Source organism: Dryobates pubescens, chromosome 20 (genome assembly GCF_014839835.1).
Source record: "Dryobates pubescens isolate bDryPub1 chromosome 20, bDryPub1.pri, whole genome shotgun sequence".
Classification (NCBI taxonomy): Eukaryota; Metazoa; Chordata; class Aves; order Piciformes; family Picidae; genus Dryobates; species Dryobates pubescens.
Genome location: NC_071631.1, coordinates 16,680,976 through 16,690,338, shown reverse-complemented (window position 1 = coordinate 16,690,338; position 9,363 = coordinate 16,680,976).

Genomic DNA, 9,363 nt, shown 5'->3' with positions numbered 1-9,363 from the left:
GGGTTGTTTTTTTCTTTTTTTTTCCCCCCCCCCCCCCCCCCAGCCCTTGTCAACAATTCAGAGGAAATTCAGGATCCAGAGTGCTGAGTTAAAGTTACCCAAACCGCTGGCTGCACCGGGCTCTGCCTCCGCTCTCCTCCTTGCTTTTCCCTATTGTTTTTCAGGCAGTTGGGCTTTGAAGGACAGACCCTGGCTCACCTGGGCTGCGTGGAGCGTCAGGGAGAGAGGGGAGCATGAGGAACCCCCACTCGGTGCATCTCTCTGCCACCCGAGAAAGGTCATGGTCTGTCCCACAGGGACTTTTTAAGGATGAGTATTTGCTCTCCCTCCTCACAGCATGACCCGGTAGTGGAGGGCTGGTGGATTGTAGAGGGACCCGGAGTTAAGGCACTGAAATGAACACATTATTGTTGTTCTGTGGTTGCCTCACTCCTGGCAGCATCTTGGCAGGGACAAGGAACACGGGAAGACCTCCACGCCAGGCTTCCCACTGCCTTCGTGCGTGTGCTTTTGGGTTGGTTTCTACCCAAACGCCGTTTCCAGCTCCCTGACGATCCGGCATATTGAACCCGCAGCACAGCCCCTCCGCACAGAGAGCAGGGAGATGCTACCGAGCCCTGTAATAACCGAGAATCCCCCAGAGGGGGATCGGAGACAAGAGAACAGCCTGGTGTGCACAGCCGCCTCCCGCACCCGCTGCGCACCCTCGCCGGGCAGGCAGACAGACAGACGGACAGACAGGCTGAAGGTGCAGCTCGGACAGCCGGGCACACAGGGTCAGGCTGAGCCCCCTTAGGGGTTGGAGCTTTGTCATTGCAGATCGGTTGAGGCTTTTTGCTGGGTTTCCCCCGCGAAGCAGCCTCGGTCACCTCCCCGTGCACAGCAGCCAGAGCGGCGGTGTCAGCAGATCTGCTCTTGCAGATCTAGCGAGAGCAGCTGGAGAAGATGCTGCCCACAGGTGCCCCAGTGTAGGTCCCCCCCCGCCAGAAGCCCCACCGGGAGCCCCATGCATTCGGGAATCTCTCTGCTGAGGGACACAAAGCTTGGCTCACCTGGGAGCTGCCAAACCCAGCACTGTGGCCAGCCCCCACCAGGTGACACCTCCCCTGGCTTCCAAACCACATTTTCACCAGCGAGCTTGAAGTTTGTCTTTGCCTCCCATCCATTAACCACTGGGGTTAGCATCCATAAGCCATTAACTACAATGTCCCAAGGTGACCACCACCCAGTAGAGAAACCCTCTGGCCCCTGGGTGGCATGGCCAAGCTTATCAGCCTCCTTTAAAAATGCAGGGGAAGAGGTTCTGAGCTTAGACCCAGCTTAAAACCTGAGCAAAACTGCAATGCAGTGGTAGAGCTTTCAAAAAGGGGAACCCCCCAATACAGACAAATATGAAGGCTGGGGTGATAATCCAGGTGGAGCATTGGTTAAGTTATTACTTGCTGGTGCTTTAAAGGAAAGGATTTGTCAAAGCTCTCCCACCTTGGGTCTTAATACTGGGCTCACAGGCTGGTACCTGGTTTCATGGTGAGCTTGGCTGCAGTGGGTACTTCCCCTTGCTCCCCAACACCAGAAGTCAAAGGGTCTTAACTCAAAAGCCTTCATTTAGGAACACTAGGCAAGTACTTGACAAATCTCCCAGCCTTTTCCAGGCTTCTGGCCCTCTCTTTAAGGGGGGACATCACATCTGGTGCAGCCCCAGCCCTGCTCCCATGTGCCACCCTGCTCCACAACCAGGAGGCAGTGAGGAAAGCAGCCTCGAAATGCCAAACCAACCCAAACAGCCCTGAACTTCTGCCACTCCTCCCAGATGTGGGACATACCTCAGGGGCAGGAGCACAGGCACAGGCTGGCATGTGCCAGCCCCCCATTTCATGGCTCTCCATGACTATTGCTCTCGAGGGCTCAGGGTTAGAATGCAACTTCTTCCAGAAGGGAAAAGATGCTGCCTGGACACTATTGCTGCAGAACCCTGCTGGGGATTGCACTGGCAGGCAGCGCTGCCTGCCAGCCTCTGTGGCCCCACAGCTATGTGGGTGACCCCCAGTCCCCTTGGTGCAAGGGGTGCTGTGGAGGGCTGGGTTGGGATTTGCTTGCCCTGCCGGTGGTTGCTGCCAGTTGTCCCAGAGCACGGTGCCTGCTGCTGTGGCAGGGTGGCTCAGGGACATGGGGCTCAGGACAGATGACTTGGTCCCCACAGGCAGCAGCCAGGCTGAGATGGGATCAGTCTGCATGATCCCTATAGGAGGAATGGCTCCATCTCCTTCAGCTCCCAGCTCATTTTAACACCCTGATCCTGATCCCATTCCCATTCCCAGTCATGCACCACAGCCCTCCTGCTCTCCACCTCCTTCCCATGGGCCTGTCCCCACGGTGCCAGCCCTTCCAGCAGGGCCTCATCCCTGCTGAGCCCCAGCCTGCTCCTCCCGCAGCTTCTGCACTGCAGGGAGAGATCAAGCTCCTGCTCAAGCTGTCCTCCATTTGCAGGGCTGCAGGGGGTGAGGATGGGTTTCCAGGCCCTCCCAGCCTCTGCTCACAGCAAGAGGGGGTCCTGTGGGGTCCATACCCCCCTGCCCACCGCTTCTCCCACTCTCCCCGTGCCCTCCCACATTGCCTCTCCTCCTCCCAGTGCGTTGGGTGCAATGAGAAATGTACTTGGCTCCCGATCCTCGAGTGGGAGGTGAAGGCAAAAAAACCTGAGACATCAGCTCCACAGTGTGTGGGATGCAGATGATGGCAGATCCCCACCCTTGACTCCTCCATTGTCACTGGGCTGAAGGCAGAGACCCCAGCTCCAGACCCTGAGGGCTGAGCCCACCATGCCGTGTGTGTGGGGACAGCCTTGTTCTTCTGCTCCTGGAGAAAAGCTGCTGACTTCTGGTGTCCACTGCAAAATCAGCTCCTGGGACCTTCTGACAAACACAAATAGTTGGGTTGGTCCTGAGAAGAGACTCTCATCATCTTCCTTGGGAAGTGCTTTGGGAAGGAGCTGCAGGAACTGCTCTGAGCCCTTGGTGCTGGTGGGATACCAGGAGTCCAATGAGGACTCCTTCACACTCTTGAGACACCAGCCTGGCCAGAACAGGAGCAGGTCTGGAATTTTAAGTGAAAGAAGGTTGCAGGCATCAGTGTGGTGAAGCCCAAGAAGAGCAGCCCTGACCTTGTCCCTTTTCCCCTTGAGCTGGACAAGGTGAGGGTGGAAGATGCTGATAGGGCTTGTTGTCATTTTTGCTCCCAGCAAGGTGGCTGAAGGCTATTGCAGGATGTGTGTGCCAGGTTGGGTGTTCCTCCTTTGTCCTCCTCTTGGAGCCACTCAGGCTGCTGCTCTACCTCACCCAGAGACTTGTCACCCTGGACACTGGTGAAGCATAGCCCTTGGTTTCCAGCCCAGCTCACCCAGCGCTGCCCCCAGCACACAAACCCTCTCTCCCCTTTCCTAATCCAGCCCTGCTGCCAACTGCAAAGTCCTGGCCTGAAAAGGAATAACAAGACTTTAGGAAACAGTTTTGTAGTGGCTGCTGCTTGAAAAGGGAAGGATTTAGCCTAAAGCCTGGATAAATGCTCTCTACTTACTGCAGGTTTCCTTCCCTGGCTCCTCTGATCCCAGGAGCCCTGTGTGCAATCCTGATTCTCCAGCCCCGTGCCAGCAGTGCCTGTGGTCTGCAAGCTGGTACTGCAGGAACAGGCTGGAGGACAAGTTGTGGATGCTCCCCACCAAAGTGTTCAAGGCCAGGTTGGATGGGGCCTTGAGTAACCTGGTCTGGTGGAAGGTGTCCCTGTCCATGGCCGTGGGGCTGGAACTAGATGATCTTTAAGGTCCCTTCCAACCCAAATCATTCTATGACTCTGTGCCAGCGTGCCAAGGGGGTTAAAAGAGGCTACAGCCAACAGGACCCCTCCCAGATCCAGCTGGTGTTGCAGCACCCCCTGTGTTTTCCTCACAGGGGGTGCCAAACCCATGTGGGATGTTATGAGATCCCAGTTTAATCTCACAGCCCTTGTCCACATTGCTTGGCACTCTTGGCCACTGATTTACTTGTAAAGACCAGGAATATTGACAGGCTGGGATTCCCCCCGTTCCACATCCTCAGTGTGGCTGGGAAGAGCTGGGCTAGGGAGGTGAGTGTGGGGAGCTGCTGTCCCCCACCTCCAAGACCTGGGAAGCCCTGGAGAAGTGAAACCTGCTTGCACAGGGCAAAGCCAGCAGCAGACATTCCTCCTCTGATTGAAACCAGACCTCAGGCAGTGAAGTCGGCGCTGCTGGGGAATGCACTTAAACCAACCCAGCCCAGGCTCTCCTTCATGCATGGAAACAGAGTTCCCCTGCTCAAGGCTCAAAGCCCAGCAGATGTGGCTTTGTGCAGAGACCACAATCTCTGGTGCCATGAGAGCAAAACCCCCAGTGTGACCTTGCCCCAAGCTCTCAGCTCCCAGAGAGGACCCCAGTCCCTGAGGCCACCCTCACCTCCATCTCACTACCTCCTGCTCCATGTGGGAGCAAGATGATGTGGGATGCCAGGGACATTGGCTTGTGGACCAGGTAGCAGCAGCAGCACTGCTCCAGGAAGGGACCATGGGATGAAGATACTCAAGCAGGAGCCTGGGGGTGAAGCAGAGGTGGGTGGGAGAGACAGGGACAATGCAACCTCCCCATGATCTTCTCAAACCTCCCTCCCCAGAAAATCCCTACCAGCTCATGCAACCTGGAAAACCAAAAGGTTAGGAAAGCCAAAGGAGCAAAAGGAAACAGAGAGGGGCCCTGGGAGCAGGGCTTGGTGCTCACAGGCAGGGTAGCGTAGGGCAAGAAGCTCCTAAGGCAGCCCTGAAGAACACTTCCCACCCAGACCAACCTGATCTTGACCTGAAAACTGATGCAAAAAACTCCAGTCCTGCCCTGGGATTTGAGGAAACTCAAACTCTGCGATGCAACCACCAGCAGAAGTGCTGGCTCAGGAAGCAGGTGACGGATCCAGAACCACAGAGCTGCACAGGCAAGTTACCAGCCAGCTGATAGACTTCCTTACACCCTGAACAGCCTCCAACGGCATCAGCTTCCCCTTCAGCCCCCATCCTGAGCTCTCATCTGGCCACCCCCCAGGGGCACAGCCCCTGTCACAGCCTGACCCTGCAGCAGCAAGCGAGGCTGACAGGAGTATTGGGAAACAACTCAGCACTTCCAAACAGGTTCTCTTTGCTGCTCTTTGGCTTCCTGAAGCTGGTCTGAGCGTAGCAGGGGTTGCTCAGGAAGGCCAGGAAGCTAATATATTCGTGTCAGCTTGCATTTGGTGCCAGGACATGAAGTAAACACCGTCAGGGACCTCGCTGTGGTTCAAAGACGAGCCCTGCTTCTTATTCCGAGCACATGATCCACGCTCCCTGTACGGCTCCATCGATTCATATCTTGAAAAGAAAAGCCTTCAAAACCCATTAAGGCTCCTTGCCATTCCAGCCTGGCTCTCGAGGGCTAAGGCAAGAGGCATAAACTAATCTGCTCACATTACCTTGCCTTTGAACCAAGCATCTCCTGGCATCAGCCAAGAGTGTTTGGAGGTGATACGCTCCCCCGTGGGGCAACGCTTGGCCATGGAGGTCACCCAAGGTCATAGAATCAATCACAGAACTGTCAGGGTTGGAAGGGACCTCAAGGATTACCTAGTTCCACCCCTCCCTGCCACAGGCAGGGACACTTTCCTCTGGATCAGATTGCCCAGAACCCCATCCAGCCTGGCCTTAAAAACTTCCAGGGATGGGGCTTCCACCACTTCTTTGGGCAACCTGTGCCAGTGTGACGTGAGCTGAGGGAACACCACTTAGGCACTGCCCCTGTGCCAGGTTGCCTTTGGCACCTGGGGAGCACCCATGGCTCGTGCTCCCAGTGATGATCCTCTCTTTGGCCATGGAGGAACATAAGGTTATAAATAAGCCCACAAGCTCCTGTGGCTGCTTTTTCTCAGGGTCCCAGACAGCATCTGGGGACCTTGCTGGGGTCAGCCCTGCCAGGTCTCGGTGAGGGGAGGAGGTTTTGCAAGCGGCAACATCCTCCCAGGGATTACGAAAGCCACGCTGCCTATTGCCAGGGAAAAGAAGGTCCTTCCAGCCTCTTGGGCTCCAGCTCAGCCAGCAGCTGCTGTTTATTTGGCTTCAGTGACTTCCCAGCATACCAAAATATGCTCCTGGGGGGCCCAGCGTGCTCCGGCGCGGCTGACCGGGACACAGGGCTCAGCCACCCCACGTGCTCCACGGTGCCTTGCGTAAGGCAGCTCTGCACTCAGCGGCCTCGCTGCTTCGTAGGACAGAATTGCTCACTCTTGTTTCCATCAGGCTGCAGGAGACACTTGGGATGTTCCTTTCACCTCCCTCCCAAAGGCTTCTCATCTCACCGGTGCCAGCAGCGAGGCCGGAGCTGTTCCCTCTGCCCTCGGCTGACCTCCAGGTGGAGGGCTGGGGACTGTTTACTCGATGGGGCTTAGAGGGATTTGGGTTTACTGACATTTCAACTGCTGCTTGTGAATGCTGTTTATAGGGTTTGGAGCACTTTGAGAGGACATGCCCACCAAGATGGGATTAACCACAGCCATCATGGGGCCCCTGCCATGGCTGGACTTGGGGGCCATCTCCAGGCCTGGCTGGCTGGGGATGGCAAGCCAGGCTTCCTGGAAAGCTTGGCTTTGTTTTCCCTTTCAGACCCAACCAGCCATTGAATCTGGCCCAGCCTAGTTTGCTTGGATTCAGTTCTGGTATCTAAATCCTTTTGCAGAGGGAATCTTTCTTCCAAATGAGTCTTGGGAATGCCCTGCCTGGGCCTTTTCTCGGCCATCCCGACACAGCCGGTGTCCATCCCCTGTCAGCCTCCATCTCTCGTGTCCCAGGGTTAAAATGGAGCCAGGGCACAGTGTAAGAGAGAGAAGCCAGAGGGTTGTGTGCAGCCTCCTGGGCACAACCCCAGAGGGAGACACATCCCTGCTCTGGTGAGCACCTGGAGGTCTCCACAGCTTGGAGCCCACTGCCCTGGTACAGGTAGTGCTGGGGATGTGGGCAGCATGGAGCTTTCACCTGAGATCCCTCATGGCAAAACCCCACAGGAGGTCAAAAACCTATGTGGAGAAAAAAACCCAGAGGGACACTGACCCACAGCTGCCTGGGAAGCCACTGCCCACAGCTTGCAGGGCTCCATTCACCACTGCTGAACCCTCTAAGTGTGTGCTCACGGGCATGCATGTGCACACACACACAGCTCCCTTCCCTCTTCTGTCCTGGTTGCTCTCCTCAACCTAACCCCACAGCCGTGGACTCCAGAAGTCATGTTTTGCATGGCAAAGGGCTGAGCTGGGGCAAGATGTGTGAAGGCACTTCACTGGGACATCCAAGGGGCTCGTAGGGTGCCGGAAAGGCTTCCCTGGCAAGACAATGGAAACAGGCACAGAGGTCTGGGGGAGGCCTGTGGGGCCAGAGCCACGCCACAGGGAGAGGTGTGCATGCTGCTGAGCGATGGGAGAGTGAGGAGGTGGAGGAGGCAAAGCCAGCCTGGGTGAGGGGAGGATGCAGACAAGGGATCAGCTGGCTGAGGCACATCCACAGGGAATTACAGGCAGGTCTGAGCCTGTCAGATTATTACCGGAGACGGGAAGGGGGGAGCGGGTTGAGGCAGGTCTGGCAGGAGGAGGAATGCAGGAGCTGGAAGGAAAAGGAGGAGCAGGGGGAAGCTGGACAAAGAGGGGAGGGAAGCACATAGGAGTGGGAGGGGGAGCAGCCAGCCCTGGTGGTGATGGGCTGGTGGGGCAGTAAGATGGGCTGGGGGAGCCACAGGGTGGGAATATGCTTGGTCCATCACACGTCACCCCCAGCACCTGCCTGGCCGAGGTGCAGGGCTGGGGGCCAGCCAGGGTGGGGGCACCGCATGACAAAACCAATTAAGTGCTCAAGGAATCACAGACCAGCCGCTCAGCTCCCTCCTGCCCGAAGGTCAGAGGAGAGTGTCCTCATTTGTCGCCTTTTAATTACATCTGATCCTTCCTTAATCCCTCCTAAAACCAGCCCTGGGAGAGCCTTCAGGTGGCTGTTGGGGAGAGGTGCCTGGCAGGCAGGGTGAAGGGCCAGCTGGGCACGGGGAACAGCCCCGGGCTGAGCGGTGCCTGCGGGAGGGATGCGAGGGGCCAGGGGCGCTGCGTGGTGATGGAGGAAGCACCATGTGCACCACCCTGCTGCTGCTGGGCACGCTGGTCATGATGCTGCGCCGCCACTTCTTCAACAAAGTCGAACCGTACGTCCTCTCCTGGCCCCTCCCCTGGGGCCCTGGGGCTGGGGAGGGGAGTGGTGGTCCTGGGGTGGAGGAGCTCGCCAGTCGGCTTAGGGCCTGTCCCCTGGGGACACTCCGTTTCCTTCTAGCTTTGGTCCTGCGGGCGGCACCAGCAGCCGTTCCCCTGTGCGGGACAGAGGGGAACCTCCTACGGCGTGCTGTCACCTCCTCCCTGTTGCACCAGTGCGAGCAAGGACGAAAGGCAGGACTGGCTCCCTGGCACAAAGCGACAGGGCTGAACTCCTGGGATGCACTGATCAAGGTGTTTCCCAAACAGCCCAGCACCCTGCTATTCATCCGGGCAAGCAGCTTGGCTGCCTCTTTGTCTCCATGTCTTGGCAGGGGAGGAGGCTGAGCGGTGCTCTTGGCCGTGGGGACATCACTAGGCTGACAGTGACACCCAGCAGTGCCCAGCTGGCAGACCTTAATAGCCCTGGGGAGGTCCTGCCCCATCCTTGAGGCGGAGAGAGGTTCATGAGGGTCTGGGTGGGGAGCTGAAGGTTGGCTCTCAGAAGGTTGGCTCTCAGAACCAGCAGCCACCACCCTGCAGCCGCGGCCCCGCCGCGCTGCGCTCCGTGCCCACGCTCACACTCACACACGTCCTGGCTCCCAGGCGATGGCAGGGAGCAGATGGGAAGGGACTTGCTGCAGTCCCACACCGAGGCAATGACAAAGCTGCGACCGGAGCTCCGGGTCACCTCCTGCCTCCCTGCTGCACCGCGGGCACGCTGCCGGCGGCTGTGCCTTCCGCTACCTGCAGCTCCTCTTCTCCGTCTGCCGTTCAGCGCTGGGGTGGCTCCAGCTGGGCGGCAGCAGGGCCATGCTCACGGTGGGGCTGGGCATCGCCCTCCCCTGCTCTGCAGCCTCCTGCTCCAGCGCCAGGCTCAGCTCGAGGGAGTTTCCGCTGGAGACGCACAAATCTATTTACCAGTGGAGACTGGAGACATCTGAAAGTGGGGAGGTCAAATTGGCACTTAATGAGCCAATTAAGTCAGGAGAGGGAGAAACGAGCCTGGAAGTATGGAAAGCATCTCTTGGCCTGTGTGCTCCCAGTCCTGCCCGTGCTA